Genomic DNA, 19516 nt, shown 5'->3' on the forward strand with positions numbered 1-19516 from the left:
TCTCCGCGCACCGCGTGCCCGTGGGGGGCTTGATTCGGATGAGGGTTGCGGTGCAGCAACCCATGTAGGAAATTCACGAAGACGATCGCGAATGAACGGGCTCCGGTGGTCCTGGAAATTCGCGGAGAGGAGCGAGTCTCGTTTGCCGCGGGCCGAGTGTAAGCGGCCAACTTGGCTTTTATGAAACTCTTCATGGTCGGTAGTGGAAGTCACCGTAAGTAGTTCGCGGTGTGTCAAGATTTAGAGCGATAGTTGTTACGACCAAGTTCTCCGCTTCCGGTTTTCTACAACTCTGGCGACTTGCAGCATTTTCTCAGAGCCCGTGCCTGTCTCTTTCCTTCTCTCTCTCTTTCCTTTTCCTCCCTCTTTTCTCTTTTCTTCCTATTCTTCCCCAGCTTGCAGTAACTTCCCTCTCGATCTCCGCCATTGAATTCGACGTGGCACAAAGAGCCACTTTCTGGAAACATCCCTATACGTTCCCCCAGGGAGGAGGAGGTATAAGTCCTTCGACATGCTCGAAAGCGGATTAAGCTGTTGCTCGCTTCCGATTACTGCTTTGTAATTGAACACTAAGAGAATATCCTGAAATGATAGAAGTTTCCGATCTCATTTCTTTGATACCGATATGTTTCGCTCATTAAATTTGTTCGATGAGTCGTTTCACAATCGTATTTCTTATTTATACTTATACGCGAATTGTAATATAATTTTATTTACTTAAAATGCGATTTAATTTTTTATTTTAGATTCTAAACGTTGAGTAGTTAAATTGCACAGGTAAAAAAATGAGGTATGATTTAATCAAGTCGAGTCGCTCGAGGAAAGTCAAAGAGGTAGTCACGCGAGGTAGTTTCAACCCTCGTTGCTAGTATCTAATAATTAATCCAAAAGAAACGAGTAGCGTGTACGATACGTCGCTTTTAGCAGCGGATGAACTAATTCCCAAGTGGCCGTCGCGTACACGTAGTAACGCATCTCTTGCTCGTGTCGTGATAAAGATACTTTATGCGGCGAGACGCGTGGCGAGGTAAATCCCGTATACTAAAGACCGCACGTATAATTAGACGCGCGATACACAATCAGAATTACGCGCGTGGCGCGACGTGTAAACATGTGTAAACGTGTTTGCATAAATCAGAACGCTAAAGAGATTAAGCACGTGTCGGGTCACGCGTGTCCACGAAGGATACGTGAACGTGCAGGGCTTTCGGTTTCCGGCTGGAAAAGCTGTTCCTGTGAGAAGGTGATCCACGTGGCTTGCCACTGTGTTATCCGAGCCTTCGTCATTGCGACTTCTCCCGTTACATAACTTTTAGATTTCGAGGAATCTGACGGAAAGCGCGAAATGTTGTCTAATGTTGTCGTTTTGCTCGAACTTCAGGAAATTCTCGACATACTTCCTGAGATACGTTCCGTGATCTGATTTGCGGTCGATCGTTCGTAGATTAGTTTGCGAAATTAGTTCAGGTGACATTAGTCTAATCTGTGACTTGGTGTTGGGATAGAATTTTTCGCACATTATTTTTCAGCGACAGATTCTTTGACGCGAATCTATATAATGCCATATGACATTAATAATGCTAATGGCAAGTTTTCTAAATAGAAGTGAATTAAATTATAATATTAAAAGAAGTCCTATTTGATTGTTCAAGTATTAAACAGGTTTATAAGGTTTTAATTGAGGTTGAAAGAGATTTAGTAACTTTAGGACTAAAATTTCGACTTGTGATGTCTTATTTTGTCTATTGTTTATATCTATTGTACTTTGTCATTTTCATGTCGCTGACAAATTTGAAGAGATGATTTTGTAATACAATAAACTTGATAAAATACATATTAAAAATTCGTCATAAATGGAAACTTAGAAAAATTTCGTTACTATAATATGGCTTCTCGTTGAAATATCTACAAATTAATGCTTCAAATATTTAAATTTAAAATTTTTTAAAGTTTATATACTAAAATCCTTTAAAAATTTTACTTAAACATTTTATTTCATTACTTCATCAAGTTTTTGTTAGGGAAAAAGAAAAACTGACTCTAGCTTAAAACGTATACTAGTTAAACATTTTCCGATATAAACGAGGCAATTTATGTTTTATCTCGCTGGTTGATTTCGCAGGCGAAGAGATTTCGTCTATTAATCTTTGAAAATATTTGACGGCGATAAAGTTCTGATCGAAGAAACATCGTAGTCGACGGCGGTAGAAGCAGTGACGGTCTAAAATACACGCGCTTCGTATATTCCTCAGGTAATACTGATTGGCACTTAACTACGCACGAGTTCGTCGCTCTCGCTGGCGAAAGACTCGGCGAGTGTCTGCGTGACAAGTTTGGCGCTTCGACGAGAGACGAGACGCGAAGTTCGATCGAAACTTCCGGGAACACCTAAGAACGCGTCTTGGCTTCCGCTAAATTCACGGCGCAGGTTCCAGCTGAGAGTATATCTTACCTCAGAACACGAGACGTGAAAGGAGATTGACAGAGAAAGGAGAAAGAGAGAGCACACACAGCGATAAAGTAGCACGTAATTTTCACGAGTTGCTGAAGTTGCATGCTGTCGAAGACAATCGTCGCCGTAATTGTCGGTCTCGCTGTTTCGCAAAGGAGACAACTTTGTTTCAAATTTACAAGGTGACACGAACTTGCTAGATTTTTTGCACGATTTCTTTGAAAAATAAATAGAAATAAATTGGCGCATAAAGTGTATGCATGATAATCCCAAAGTTTGAACACTTCGATTAATTGGCTGTAGCAATTATAATTAAGCAAACGTTTGGTATTGTATGCGTAAAAGAGATTACAAAAAATATTAAATATTTCCGACCGTAAGAAGTGAGCGTTTACTCTTTCGTCGCGGTACGTTCGTCTTCAAACGACCGAGCTACGCCTTTGAAGCAAGGTATCCTTGCAGCTAAATTTTAATGAGCGAGCGTGCAATGCGTTCCTGCATCTCCTTAACGCTTCGAACTTTATGCGCATTTACCGAGTCCAGAAAAGTAAACTCCAACGGGATTGTTATTTATCGAACTTAAATTTATCGAGACAAATATTATTTTTTGACAGAGTCATCGCGGAGAGGTTATTGATTTATGTAAAATTGCAGTATTCGTTGCAGTTAATTGGGCGCGTCTGCAGCGTTTGAAGTCACCTCGTCGTTTCAATGAGAAGAAAACACGTGCTTTGCTTCCCATTGCATATGTATATATATATATATATATATATATATATATTTTGCTCCTAACAGGCAAAGCTTTTCGCTTAAAATTGTCGTCAACAGCTTTGACTTCAAAGATATAAAGACATAATAGTAAACGAGGTAGCTTGCAAAAAGAAAATCACGTCTAAGTGAGAGTTCCTTTTGCATCCAATGAGAATCGTGCGTTATCTGCCAGCTTCATGGACCCGTCTGTAGATTGTCCTCGTCATTATCGTCCGCAGGAGTGCATTAGAGTGGAGAGTACATTTCGGGAAGCGACGAAACGTTCGTACGTATCCTGGTGGTTGTTAACTTTTCGAGTTAGCGAGATAAGAGCTGGGGTACGGTATGGTCGAATGGCACTTGGGGTTCGAGTCGACTGACGATGGGCGTCTGTGCAAATATCTCTCATTTCTATGACGTCTCATTTCCCATTAGCGTACATTAGGAAAGTAGCGACGTTGCGAGAATGACGAGGAATAATTAGTGCCGTATCGTAAGGCATTGAAATTCTGCGGTTCATCATGCAGACCGTATAATCCATAAACTCATTATCCAATCTCTGATTTGATAACTAACGCATGCGCATGTTATCGGTTGCGCAATCGAGACTCAGTATTATAGTAAAGTGACGATTAATAGTTCCGTTATAGAGAAATGGCAACGCGTGCGCCGCATATGTATTCGATTAATAATTCATTATTTGCTTGTGTATCAACTGATACTGTAATTACTGGGTAAATAGTAAAACGCAAATACACATGCCGATTACCCACTCGATAGAAACCTCGCTACGGATTTGGACGACCTGCAATTATTTGGTCGACCGGCGAGATAAATTATTCAACGTACGCGAAAGAGTTCTTATCGCACGAAGCCATTTGTCAGATACATAATGATTAGCGTGGCATAAAATTCGTTAACTTCATGCTTCGCAAACGCACATGAAACGCCATGTCATGTAATGACTTCAAATTGATGTTGCTGAAGTGTCGGACTTTGCACTCGATGTGAATTATCTTGTTTATTTACGGCTTTCTGCACGTTGTAGAATAAATTTTAACATACATATAAATATTCATAAAAGCAAATGTAAAACGTGTTTCAAAAATTTCTGATAAAATAATTTCATGAATAAGATAATTACATATTATAGTTAAAAATACATGTAATCTTTTGTATATGTGATGATATATGCGTACATTAAAAATTTTAATGTAAATCTAAATATAAATTCGGCTAATTATACTAGCAATATATGTTGTTATAATGTCGGTCATGGACGGGGTTGATACAAAAAACGAGAATATCTAAAAAACCACGGTGCCGATCGTGATTTTTCGTTGAATTTCGTTCCGCTGAAAGTGCTTATCGTCCCCGTTGGCATCTCGAATCCATTAAGGGTTATTTCGCATCATATAGGCTCTTTGAAGAATAATCGTGTCAAGTGAGTTAACTAACACATAACTTCTATGTCCCCTACGTCGACTCAGTCCGGTGAAAGATCAAAATCAAGATCAAAATTGCGTTCACGTATAGTTGAACTTAATGTTAGGAGGGTTAGTTTTAATCCTTTGGATCTTCGTGATATCATTATGCTGTCGTAATATATATATAATGCGAGCTTTCGCATTTAAATGAGATGACGAAATGTGTCCTCATTTCGTTCATTCAATTATTTCTTATACGGGAATTGTTTCAATTCAGGGAGCGATGCAAAATAATCATTTTCTAAAAATTGTGTTATTAAAGTGAAAATTTTCTATTATATCAATTTTTTTTGGGATAGATTAATCTATTTAATTTCTGAAAACAAAATACTTTTCTGCGACTTTTTGGATTATTTATCCAACCGCGAACTCGCGAAGATAAACATATAAAAATCTTGCTCAACATTTAATCCACATGCGATCAAGGTTGAATTACGAGGAACTAATTAATTACTCTACATAAATAAGTCGAGCGATTAAACCTCCTAATAAGAAGCCTACCTCCCGGCATGTTTATCCCGCTTGGAAGATTGCAAACGGGCGCGGTTAAGACTTAGGTAGATCGTGGCGAATTAATTTTAACGTCGTATAAGTCAGCCCGAGCTACATAATAATTAAAGACAATCTAGTAATGAATTCATCGCCTTTGGTAGTACTGCCCTCGCAATGGTAGATACGTCACGAGATTATTTCAACCCAGTAATTTTCGTGAGACGACTGCCCGCGTTTTCGTAGGACTTTCGTGAGAACAATAATTAAGAGTGCTTCGCCGACTTACAAAATTAATTGGCGAATTGTTGTAATCAAAAAAGAATGTTTTATCTTACAATTAGAACATAAAAAAATGTTCAGAGTAAGAAAATGTTAAAAACGAGACGATGTTTTATTAAACAACTTGCACAAATGTAATGCGACTGGTGATGAAAAAGAAGACACTGTTCCGAATAAGGCAATTATAATTTGTAAAAGATACCGTTGTTTAAATGGAAACCAGATTCATGCATAGATAATCTCGATTCAACCGCATTATCGATCCACTCTTAAGAGGTGTCGACACCTCTACGTTTCAACGTTATGATCGGTCACGCGACAATATGAATACATAACGAACCGGTTGTTCAACGTTCGATATTTTTTAAATTAAACCTCGTCGCATTTGATTCACCAAGATGCGGGAGGAGGGGAAAAGATATGAGTGGGGGAGGGGGGGGGGCAATTATTCTGATAAAATAATTTCATGAATAAGGTAATTACATATTATAATTAAAAATACATGTGTGTAATCTTTTTGTATAAGTAACGATATATGCGTACATTAAAAATTTTAATGTAAATCTAAATATAAATTCGGCTAATTCGTGGAGAAAAAGGAAATTTGCCATTAAACTGACTTTGTTAAAGCCGAAACAAAATTAGCCCACTAAAACAACGGGATTCTATCGCCGATAAACCTCACTCCGCGCGTTTCTCCGCATCGTGATCTGCCGTATTTTTATTTCGTCTTTAAACTCGTAACTAGCTAGACTATCGAGAGAGGAAAAAAGAGAGGCAGAGAGAGGAAGGAGAGAGAAAGGCTCCGGAGTGAAAAAAGGGGAAACATCCGGCGTGCCATCGGTCGTCCATTTTCAAAGCATCGGCTACGCCAAAGAACGTTCGTTAATTTTAACAAGATCCCGGGCGAACGAATGGCGCTCGTTAAACAACGCCCGTAATTTAACTTAAGAAGCGGATGTTGCAATAGTATCTGCATTACAACGAATCCGCGTGCGCGTTTCAAGCGACTATTTTGTAATTAAGCGCCGCGGACAAAATGGTAGTGCGCGATCGATTGCCGCACCGCGAGACTAATTAGAAAATTAATCGGTAACTTTCCCGTGTAACGATTTATCAGGCGCGAGCGTCGCGATGTAACACAACGAAGGGAGTAGGGTCCGGATTCGCGAACGTTATATGTACCTACCGGCTAATATACCTACGTGGAAAATTATCGGCCTCGAGCGTGCCGGAGTTTATTCGATTTAGACGCCCGCCTCGCAAGAGCCCGTAAAACATCCATGGCTCGACCCGAGTAATTAGAACGGTAATTAATATGGTTTTTCCTCGCGCCTCGCGCGAGAAGCTTCTCTTCTCGGGGGTGAACTTTGGAGCCGAGCTGACGAAAAAAGATAAGAGGAATGGTAACAGATGAAATACCAACAAAGACAATATGAAAAAAGGTACACATTTTTCGTTTGCGAATACAATTTATCATTACGCGGACTTGCTAGTGATGCACGACATTCGAGAGTAATTTTGTTAACGAATGTACGTACAGAACTAGTTAGTGGAACGAAGCTTATCACTCTTCTAATAAAAAATACATTTGCACAAGAAGAAAATATTGTGTATATTTTGCTCGACTGTTTCAGAATAGGGTTGCTACAAAATTACAAATAAGAGAAGTCAGGAAAAAGTTGGAGAAATTGAAAACAGTTAGGGAAAGTTTGGACATTTTGCAAAATTTCATGGAAAATAAATATTCTTGATTTTAAAGAAATTTAATATGCATACATCACTTCTACGCAGTTTTGAAATACTATCAACTTAACAATTACATGGAAACAGTGTCGTAATAGTAATTTACATACATTGATATCTCTCTCTCTCTCTCTCTCTCTCTCTCTATGTTAAATTGTTTTCTGAAAATAAAATATTTGATTTTGTATTTTCGTTCTAATTTTTCCAATATTTAAAAATATAGAAAATTTCAAAATATTAAAGCATCATGAAATTTTTTGTTTAAATCAAGGAAAAGTTATGGAATTTTAGGGTGAGGAATTGTGACAACCCTGCAGAAAACTACTTGTGCATATTTTGAGAAAAGATGAATTTATACAATAAAGAAAGAGATTAAATGAGAATCCTCCAAGATTGATTTCATAGGTCATTTCCTAGTTAAAAGCAATTGATTTAATCTTTCAGTAGCTTAAAAGGTAGATGTATGGATAAAGTGCAGAAATAAGCGAGAAGCTATTAATATAGGAGAAAAAGAATAGACCTACAAAGTTAATTTTGTCATATTGACTACGTTTTATTATAAGTTCTGTAATGCAATTGCTCTATATTGCCGGCTTTCAACGGGAAAGGTATTGAATTGTGTAATTGGTTTACTCATTTTTAATACGAGTCGTGTACGAAGTATAAATAATCCGGGCGAAAAGGAGCTATTGAACACAGCGAACGCAAACGAAAGGGAGAAATGAGCCGATACCGTCGTTAATAATCTAGCTTGGAAATTCAACGTCGATAAGTGCCGGTCGGTATATAGGCGGCGGCATTTGGTATACATAGCTTTTCTATTCTCCGTGATAACAAGATCGCCATTTTTATCGAGTATTTATTTCTCTTTTTTTCCATCCTCCTCCAACGATGGACGCTTCTACGAGCCATTGTTTTTCGGCTGGACATTTGCGCGATTCGCTTAAGCGAATTGCATTCGACTACGACATGGTCGTCACTGACGTTATCACTGTTCTCGTTGTTGTTGACATTATTCTCTTTAACTAATACGAGAGGACCATCGAGTTTGGTTCGATAGCGACGGGGATTAATAGTTGGCGGTGATACTGCTCCATTTCCCTCCTCCTCTTCTATTTTTCTGTCCACATTTTTTTTCCACCTGCCATAGACACGAGATTGTACGTTAATAAAAAGCTGTACGAATGAACGAACGAACGAGCGAACAAATCGACGTGATAATTAATGACAGAAATAAAGAGCGAATTTTTATTCGAAAAATGTTCGCCATTGCCAGACGTTATTACCCGTTTAGTGATGTACGAGTTGTGTGTAAGCTAACGTTCGTCGTGCAACATCACGTCATCGAATCAAATGGTATTAATTCTATGACTGTGCGGTCGCGCGACGGTATTTTCTACGCATATACGGGAATGATTTTGGGAATTTTACTTCGCGCCACGCGATCGCGGTATATTATTTATGGCGCTATATTACGTTTACTGATTTAATCATTACGACGTTAATAATGAATGATTTTTTGGTGGAACGGTTTACGGAACATTATTGTAATATAAACGCGCCGCGAAATTCGCGGCCAAAATTCGCGGCTGAAATGATGCTGGTCGCGTACATTGCAAATGTCGTTCTTTTGATTGTGGCGCGGATACATATCGGGCGATGAACCGACGAGCGCATTTTACACGCCCGCCATATTCAAAGATTAATATTATATCCAAACATCCGGCGCAGAATGAATTTACAGAATTCAATGTCCGTAGCAGGTACGTAACTCCGGTACGTACCGTCCGGCATTAAATTTGTATCGCTCTCGTTACCGGTACTTCTGCAAAACTCCATTGTATTTCATTCGTAATAAATGGTTCGCGCTGTGTGACGATAAACACGAGTCGTGTGTTATAAATGTGTCCGTTTGTTTAGAGATAACATCGTCTGCCGTGTACATGTGTTACGGTTGAAGCGTTGTTATAATCACGCGTATCTAAAATCATGCGAGAAATCCGACAATAATCAATTTTGATATTTTTCAATTACTGCACGTTGCGTGAGGGAAAGGATGAAATCGCGATTCTTTCGCCAAGGGCGAGTCGTGCCCGAAATGAAAATGGTCCGCGTTTGCGATTGTGTGCTTATGGCTGTCGGAGCCCTTTTGATCCCGGTCGGAAAAATCGAGATAGCCTGATAAAAGATTCTCGGCCAATTACGCGAATTCGATGGGGGAGATGTGCGTCCTTTTGAAGGGATAATTAGTACGATGATAACCCGGCGAAGCATGGTATAATGAAACGAAAACAGCAGCGCCTGGGGTGTGCGAGGGCTGGGCCACCGCCCGCGGCTACGAAATTGCACGGCCACCCGATATAATATTCCCTCTTTCGACCACGATGGGATTGATTGTGTTTATCTTTCATTAGGAGCACCGACGGAATGGGGGGGTGGGAGAGGGAGAGGGACTGAAGCTGTGAATAATGAATCACGCGATTCTCTACCATATATCGGACGTGTACCCTCCGCAAAATCGTAACAGACAAGAAGGCGACCCTCATCCGAGTCATCTGGACGTCTCATTGTTTCGCTATAACACGTATTTCAAGCGAAAACGGCAAATAATAGCGATGTATTGCCACGTAACGATGAACGTATTCCCATCTTTTTCGATCCGTTATTTTGTTTTAAAACTGCGGGGTTTATAAAAAAGAGAGGAGAAAGAAAACATTAAATTTTATATTATAGAACCTATTTACTCTCTGGTTAGCTTTCAAAATAAGCATCTACCGCGATAAATCCCTTCGCCACATCCTTTCCTGATCTCAAAAACTCCTCATTTCTCAATTATCTTGTTATTTCTCTATTTGATTACGCTGATGTCGTCTATGTTCCGGCTCTTAACCAACATCTACTAAATCGTGTATTCCAAAATTCTTGTCTCCGCTTCTGCTATTGCGTCTGTAAATACGACCATATATATCTCCGTATTACCAGAGATCTAGCTGGCTTAAGATTTGGCAACGTTTTATTCCCCACCTGTGCTATCTTGTATTTTCTCTTCTTTGCTCCAATATTCCTCTATATCTGCGACGTTTTCTTCAGTTGAACTCTGAACATCGTTCCTCTTTTAACCCTCTTGTCACCAGATACCAAGATTACTTATCCTTCCTCACATATATCCGGTCCACTAAGTTCTGTGCTGCTTTCTTCTACACTTCTGTCACAAATATTTTAATTCCCTTCTTGATTCAATAAAAATCTCTCCCTCTCTGTCCTTTTGTTCCACTGCCTCGCGTTTCATCGCGTCACTCACAATATTTAAACGAGACAGGTGTAATTGGTGTGTGTACGTGTGCGTGTGCGTGTGCGTGCGCGTGTGTGTGTGTGTACGATTTCAGTTATTGGTTTATCTCTTATTGCATTGTTGTCTTATTCTGATTTTGTTACTGGCTTTGTAACAGCAATTTTGCAAGACGCCTAAGCATTTGCAAACTATTGTATTTATGTCTATTGTATTTATGTTTATGTTAATTATAGTCTATTGTATCATATTTTATGTCTATTACTCTGTTAACATGTAGTCTTTTTCATATAGCTTTGCAATAAACTAAATTAAATTAAATTAAATTAAATAAACAATTTAGTTGTTTTTACATATTGATTTTTATTTATATCGAATTACGCACCATAATTTATTTTTCAATATATCTATAATAATTTGAAATAATGCTATTTGTCAATCTTTTTTTAGTTTTTTGATAACAATCTGTATTGATAAATAATAAATTATATTTTGATTTGGTAATTACTTCTGAAATCTTCCTATTGGACAGCGATAACGTGAATTATAAAGAAAGACATTCGATTCGCGATTTTACCGAAATGCACAAACAGGAATGATGGCCGTTGAATTCAGCTTTAGTGTCAAGCTGGATTTGTTTTACGAGGCAAATATTTTTTGATATTTGAGCTCTCACGTGGTTTCCATTTCCATTCCGTTTTGATTATTTTGATATGGAGGCTGCCGTTAGCTTTGTAGTGTAACTTATTATTCATCGGTACTCTTATATTTGGTTACACATGCGCGTCTATATACTTTCTCTCCAAATTTTGATAAAATCTATATTTCAATTCTATGTACCTTTTAGTTACACGATATTAAAGTATGGAGATTCGATTATTTATTTAAATTTCGTTATTGTGAAGTTATCAATTCTATTCGAGAATATACAGAACAGTGAAATGATTACACTACTTTTTGATAAAAAAATTTACGAGTTTGTTTTAAAACTAGTACGGAGATATCATATTTTATAAACGTAAAAGTATTAAATTTTTAAGTTAAGAGATAATAGCTAAACCATGCATTAACAGTTTTATTTTTTATTATAAAGGTGACTCTAGCAGTTACGAATATTCAATGAATAATGTAATAATCTTATGATTACATTAAGCATATGATACCTGACGTTTGTACAATATCGTCTATTTTTTATGTTAAATTTTTTTTATGTATTTACATAAACATGATGAACTACAAATTACGTTTTTACTTTAGCGTTTTAATGCATTTCTCTCTTTTATCGTTAAAACAAAAATCTCAGTGACAGCTATATGGTTCCTGTTAAAATGCATAAATTCTAAGCTATAAATTGTGACGTTATATCGGACGAGCTATACTTTCTCACCTATACATTTCATTAAACTAGAATTCCTATTTCGCTAACGTTCGCGCGCGTTGAAAACTTGGGAAACAGATTTAGTACGATGGGCAGAAAATTGCGTCTCATCCAATTTTCCGTACGTGTAACCGAACACAGAGTGTTCGATCTATCCCGGCGTGTCCGCGCACCAAAAATTTCATTTCGATTTTATTATTCGCTTTTTTAAACTCACAGCAGAGGGAAATGACATCAAAATCGATCCGCCTTGGGCCACGTTAAAACAGAGAGCGAGGCATTTCCGCATTTCAACAACGAAACTTCAATTTCGAAGTCAGATTTTGTGCGAGGCAGGTGTAGTGCCTAAAAGAACTATTTATTGCTCACATAAACCCAAGATCTTCAGTTCGAGTCTCTAATGAATCTCCGATCGTAAGTATTTTGAAAAGGAATATATTACTACCGTCATTATTCGAGATATCGTATCGTGCGAATATTTGCTTAAGCTTTTGATTAGAGAAATCAATTGTGCAATTCTGATAATGCCCATTAATTACCGATTAATCAGTTTACAGCTTCTGCAACGATTAAAATTAGTTACCAAATCAATCTCGTTAATTAATCAGTAAAACGAACGTTGAATCTTATTTATTTCTAAGAGAAGTGAAATATCGGCGGTAAAGACGTGACTTTTAAAGTACACAGGCACAAAGTGCATTTACATTGCATTTACACTGCCGTTACTCCCGCAGTTGACTCGAATTCTTCAGCGGTCGCGCGCGAATTCTTTATGAGGACCTGCCGCTCGAGTTTATCGGATGACCTAGTGGCCCTTTGACCTCAAACGCCCGGCGTGCATACAACGTGATGCATTGCCGACCTCATAGAAGCCCGCTTGCAGCGTGCAGCCATCTAGGACGACCAGCACCAACCTCTGCACTTTTCACGGCGAGAAAACCTCGACTGGTACCGCCGAGTTTGTCTCCATTAGCGATAAATCTTGATGCCATTCTGAAATATACTTTTTACGTGAATATAAAAATTATTTTCACACGATAATAGCGGGATATGATAAAAGCAATGCAGTTTGTCGTTACACATTATTCAGTTATTAGGTGTTGGAATTAATTCGTAGCGTTTTTAAATGAAAGAATGTTATTTATTTCACATGAGCATTAAAAAATACATTAATGAAAGTACTTCCCATCACTTGTAAAACGCTACGAATTAATTCCAACACCTAATAATTAATTATTTTTCTTGAAAATGTATTTCAGAATTTGCTTGAAAAGAAATAAATATAATAGTATTTTTAGGTATCTGTTTCTGTTAAATTTTTGGATATTCTGAAAATGGCCAACAATTCTAAATTTTGATTTCTGGAAAGTTATGTAATTGGTGTAATTTGTGTTAACCGAAATAAATTTTGCTTTTTATTAGTCCGCCATTATAATCGAATTGTTAAATGTCAGAAGTTTTACTGCTATTATAGAATTGCAGTAATTTTAACAATATGCTTATTTTTATCGAAAGTACAGGAAAATTTGATGCATAAAAGGCGAAGATTTGATGTATTAAATTCTTTTATTACAAATTCTCTTTTATGAAATATAAAATAAAATCTTTGAAGCTTTATTTAAAAAAAAAACATGACTTTTTGATCTATACGCCTTTTTTTTTTTTGCGGTCGTCGCTTTGGTGTCGCTTTTCAGAATTTCCGTATTTTACGATGAAGTTTCCTACGAGAGTTTATTACAATATTCAATTATGTGTCGTGTGTGTTTTTTTTAAATAATAAATCCAACGATATTATAATTAAATTGAAAATTTTTTATACAACAAGAAATACAAATTTCACTAATTAACGGTTTTTTGCTACCAATATTTTTTTAAAGAAAAGTTTTCCATATTAAATTATCGAGATGTAGCAACTTTTATATTTGCTTATAGGTTGATCTTATAAACGCGCAGGATATTGTCTTTTCTGAAAGACTTTATAATCGGCGTTACTCATTGCAATGTATTTTACTTTTAATCGTATTCTTCCACGAGCAGTGCCTGCTTCGGCGTGGTATTTAATCTGACGAAATTGCCACTTTGTCCGTCCGTAATGAGTTCTCACGTCGCGACGGGGCATTATGATCGACGAGGACGACGACGGCGGTGACGACGACGGCGAAAAGAAGAGAGAAAGAATGCCGAGAGTGAGACGAATTAAGTTCTCAACTCCATTCAAACATCACTTCCGCCCCGATGATCTCATCGCCGCTCCTCCTACAGTTCGATCGGCGCGCACGTTATTATTATAAGGAGTCATTCTTCTTCCCTCGAAGTTCTTCCTCTCTTTTTTGTTCACTAAGGCTTACAGCCGCGTTACACTAATCATTAATGTGTTTTTCGCGATGCGGTCGACGATATCAAGTAAGTAGGAAGTGAATAATCGCGGCGGAGGGTCACGGGAAGGAGAGACGCACTGGCGGTCGAAGCGGATTTCCAGTGGAAATCGAGTACGATAACTCTTCTAGACTGAATCGAACGCTCGATAATTCTTCCGGATGACTGGACGATCAGTCAGTGCAAAATATAAGCGATCCATAGCTCAAGCGTTATCGATATCGTGAGAAAAGACGTGTCATTGACCTTTACCGTTTCGTTTTTCAAACGTTACCATTACTAGCCAACGTTATTCCGCAAATATGTCGATGTTGGTCAACGAGCAATTAAGCTGAGTAGGCAACAAAGGCTTTTCATTTCATATTTTATATTTCATATTTACTTTATGCTTCATGGGAATTTCTTTGCTTAAATTAGGACGTGTGAAAAGTCTAGCAGACAATCATACGACTCTTTATTTTCAATCATAATTAACTTTTCAAATCTCACATTTTTTACATACTTCTTGTAATAATCTTTCAAATATTTTCAAGTCGGTTTCTCGAAATTTTTTTATCACATACTTTTTTCTTGAAACATCCGATGGTTATCACGATTCTCACGATAAATATTATATAATTCGAGTAATTATTGCGCTCGATGCACACATTGTGCTTTTGCAGAATTCGTAGGATTGCTTTGTCGATCAATTTGCACACAGCCTCAGTGGAATGTGCTCTTTTCTGCACCGAGGATACACTGCATCATGGGCGTATGAAATGGTTCTTCTGCCGACGCCGCACCATACGCTATTAATATCATGGGGTATATTTAGATTTCAATGGGGAAGAGAACGCGAGACTACGAATCGCTCGTCCGATATGTCGTCTGCAAAATGCAATCACTCGGACGAATTGCAATGAAGAATAAGTGCCCTTATCTAAAACCTCTTTGCGCATTAGTCATATAAAAAAAATTAATGTCGATAAAAGATTCGGCTCTCAATTCTTGATAGATCGACCAACACTTTTATTTCTCTAAAATATATTTTTAATCAGCTTGAAAACAGCGTTTATTTTCATAACGAATAATAATTTATAAATTCACTTTATGTACATCACTCAGTTTTATTTTTATTTGATGTACATATATAAAACTTTACTCGAAAAATCCCAAAAAATTTCGAATTTCAAATAATCAAATAATAAATCTTAATTCTGTGGAAGAAAAAACGTCTTTCATGTTTGCTTAGTACATCACTGTCTTTGCAGCCGCGAGCGCAATATTGTTACATCCGCGAAGCATTCATTTCTTAAGCGACGTCTCGACGCGGATTTACGCGCGCCCGGTGAATCGCATTATTTCTGGAGCACGAAGCGCCTCGAACGGAATGCACTTTCTGGTTCATATTTATAATTATCACAGCGGCGGTTTCCGCGCGCGCTCTACGCGTCCGCTGTGTGTATTTGCGGTGTCTGCCGCGACATCCTGTTTCTTGTCTCTCCCATTTTCGTTTTTCTCGTGTGTGTGTGTGTGTGTGTGTGCGAGGAACCCCCGAGATTCAACACGTGACCGGCAAACGCCGGTCGCTTCGCGACTTCACAGATACACCCTGTATGATACGTCGTGGCCCGAGAAGCCTTGGGGGTCACGCGGTAACGTTCTCTTCGAAAAAGCATCTTAGAATAATAAGTACGCGTCTATGGTTTTCCAGTAAATCCTTCAAATATTTAAGGATTTATCCGGTGTTCCATGAATATTCGAAAGAAGCGAAAGCAATCCTCGTACGTCGTCGAACTTCCATTCACCAAAGATCGCTACAGATGGTTCTCCCGTGACCCGAATTTTCTAAAAAAGAAATAGCATTACCTCAAATGGAAACCGTTATTCTCTTTCGTATTTTTCGAGCTCGAAGTGCGAAGATGTAACACCGAGAGAGACAATCGTGAAGAGAGATCTTTTTCCTGTTGTCTTTTAGATTTACTATTAATTCTCTCAAAGTTGCGACTGCCAGCTCTTCTCGGGATTTTTCTGTTCTTTTCTGCTCTTCCTTAAGAAGTATCTCGTTTTCTCCGAGTAACTTGTTCGTGGAATATCTCGAGGAGAGGTCGATGACACGCGTTAGCTTATATAGAGAGACGTTCGGTTTAAAGGTCCATTAGATCTCCGGATGCAATATCGTTGCGACAGGTGACACACCGGATCGTAAGACGCAGATGGTGTATATTAAGGACACGCCACCCGGTATATCGTCACTGGGAAATGGAAACATGGATGAAACACGTTTCGTTTCGATCGATCAAAAAGAGGGATAATATTATTTCACCTGAGTATTCGAAAATGTATCCTGCAAACATATCGAATGATATGTAAATAAATAAATTGCATGCTGCACATTTATGCAACGTGTAAACTGTTTGCTAATACATATACCGTATTCACCGTTTAACCCGTATTTTTTCGTTTTAATCGAGATGAAAATTTTTTCTCTCTTCACTGAATCATATGAACAATCACGAACGTATCGTAATATTTGTGTTATCGTCAACGAATTTTAAGCCGTGACTTAACATGACAAACGATTACGTCAGTAACTGATTTAATGTGACTGACAAATACGAGTTTGAATTGCTTTTCGTGTCGCATATGTTAGTGGTATCATTCCTTCTAATGTGTGTTGCAGAGTTTCACTATAATTACAATAGTTCGATACGTTATACGTACGCTGTTTTCTCCGATTGCGAATACAGTGAGAGAGAGAGGGGGGGGGGGGAGAGGGAGAGAAATAGAGAGAGAGTCATGAGATGGAAAATCCATTCACGATCTAAGCTTCGGCTTAGGGTAAGCCCCAGATCGGCCCATGATTTCGGTACTTCGATAACCCAGTCGTGCCAGCCGCTGGCGAGATGTTCATAGGCGATCCTCGATCGATTTTCCTGGTATCTCCTGACACAAGGGATTAGGTCAGGGACCAGAGAAACGGGTTAGAGCACGGCGAATCGGATGCTAGCACGGCCATCCGAGTGATGAGATGATTGGCTCGCTGATGAAACCTGATAGAGCTGCCTGCTGCTTGGCCGATCTGGCTTGGCGGATTATGTTCTCCGGTGCGAGAGAGCACGTTGGATCACAGCCGCTCTGATCTCATCCACTTCCGTCACGGATATCTATTCTGCTTCGCAGCCTTTCGGGACAATCTATCGTTAGAAATTCGAAGATTCAATTTCGAGAAACTCGGAAATTGGAAACGCTATAATTTCGACTGCATTTTCGTTTTGCTAGATATAATATAAGAGAATGTACTTTATTGTTCACTTGTTCATGTTTTTATAAGATGACAAATATTTTTCCTGTAACTTTTTAAATTGTACCATCTCTAATCATTAAGAGAAAGAGAATTGTTGTAATAAGCTTTGAGCGAAATTCAGAAGTGTATTTTACAACATTGCATATTTTCTTTCTAAAAGATTCTATTATTCCGCATAATTTCAAATATAGATGTATTGGCATTATTATATTTTGCTTTTGGATAGATTCAGCTATTCATAGCTGATCATAAATTAAATAATATGTAAGTATCTATAAATTCAAGTCAGGATATCGTCTGCCGGGAGCGGATATCGAAGAAGGAAGAGAAAGCAACAAATTGCATCTAGTTGAAAACTCGTTCGGCCATCTCTCTTGACTTTCCACGACGAGCAGCCGGTCTCGAGAAAAATGACACTCTTATCTGAAAAATGGCTAGCCATAAACAATTCCGCGAATCGGTGTACGATAGCGGGCGGGCTGCTGCTTTCGTATAGCACACGTCTTGGTATCGCTCTTTAACCTGTCGACAAAGTACCGCGTGATAAAACTTGGAAAAATCGTGACTTTGGTAGAAAAATTATGGGGATATAAAAAAATTTTGTTCTGTCCTCGCATAGATAAGACATTGAATTATCAGTGAATATCCGCGTATCGCGTGTTCGCGTGTCATTAAATATTATTTTCTTTGTTGGAAGTTTTCTGTAGTCTTTAAAATTTTTAATTGTAACGCAATGATTCACGAATCTTTCTAACACAAGAAAGAGAGAAAGAGGCAATGAGTAAACATTTTCTTATTTTATCTATATGAGATAACCAAAGGCACGTATGTATCACCACACAAATATTGACGAAGAACTCAGTTTCTTATTTGAACAAAAATTAGGAAATGTCGAAATCGCATATGATTCACAGATATTCTTAGAAAAATGTGTATTGTGTGAAATAAAAGTTTTTTAATGAGGTTCCTTGTAAGAAGAATGTAAATGAGACATTGCTTTTCAGTTAATTAAAATAATTTTTGATCATTTAATTTGCATTATCTAGCCAGTTGTTTAATTTTTAACGTGAAATTACTCAGTAGTTGTCTTAGTAAATTGAATTTTAATCGTATCAACATTTACCTCTAAATTGAAAAGTAACTACTAAGTCCTATTATTCATTTACGCTCCTGACATTTAATTTACCGGGGCGCTTTAATTTTCAACGTTAAATAGCGCGATAATTAGGTCTTAGATTAAATTCGCGCTGAGGGAAAAATCGACTACGAATTACTGGGGAGAGTGCGAATACTCCTTATAAATTTATATTGCGAGGTTGTAATTCGTCGGAGAGAGAATGCGAGTATTGAGAAACGCGAAATTAGGAAAATTAATTGTTGCCGTAGACAGACATATTCCGTCCACGATCTTTTCGCGCAGACACTTTTTCCACCACGTTCGGATGTCTTTGTTACTCGCCTTCGTAGCTTCGAAGTTTTCTCTGGGTTTTACCATCCGTAGAGGCGGCCGTTTAGACGTCAACAGCTGCATCGCAGCCCGTCCCGGCTCTATTTGTTCCTCTTACATTCTTCATGGAATAGTTTGGTCTCGCCGTGGATATATACCGACTGACTGCACGCCCCGAGAGGGATTAAGAATATCTTTCGGCTCTCGTCGGATGTTCCGAGGCGAATCGGCGTTGGTTCGCGGCTGCATTAGTCCCAGGGTGCTTCTCCCTTCGAGTGAAGCACCACTGCGGGTCGTTTGATAAAAGGGACGAATACGCCGTTGACGACCCTCTGAACTCGGAAGCGGTCTCGAGAAAGAAGCGAGAGGTTGCGTCCAGAGAAAACTACTTGAATCGTAAAATTCTTCGAGATAAGACACCGACAGTATAGGACACTTTGAACATGAGAGATTTAGATAAGAGAAATCGATGCGCTTGTTGAACTTACGAATAAGTACTTTGTGAATTGGAATACGCTTTCCTCGGACACCAAT

General features: G+C 38.3%; 1 protein-coding gene across 13 annotated transcripts in view; it reads left to right on the forward strand.

The window, feature by feature from the left end:
- The window catches only part of hiw (MYC binding protein highwire), a 188417-nt gene that overhangs the window by 129400 nt on the left and 39501 nt on the right, over positions 1-19516 (forward strand). The gene's annotated exons all lie outside the window — the stretch shown is intronic.

The sequence above is a fragment of the Acromyrmex echinatior genome, chromosome 5 (genome assembly GCF_024713525.1).
Source record: "Acromyrmex echinatior isolate Ae372 chromosome 5, ASM2471352v2, whole genome shotgun sequence".
NCBI classification, from domain to species: Eukaryota; Metazoa; Arthropoda; class Insecta; order Hymenoptera; family Formicidae; genus Acromyrmex; species Acromyrmex echinatior.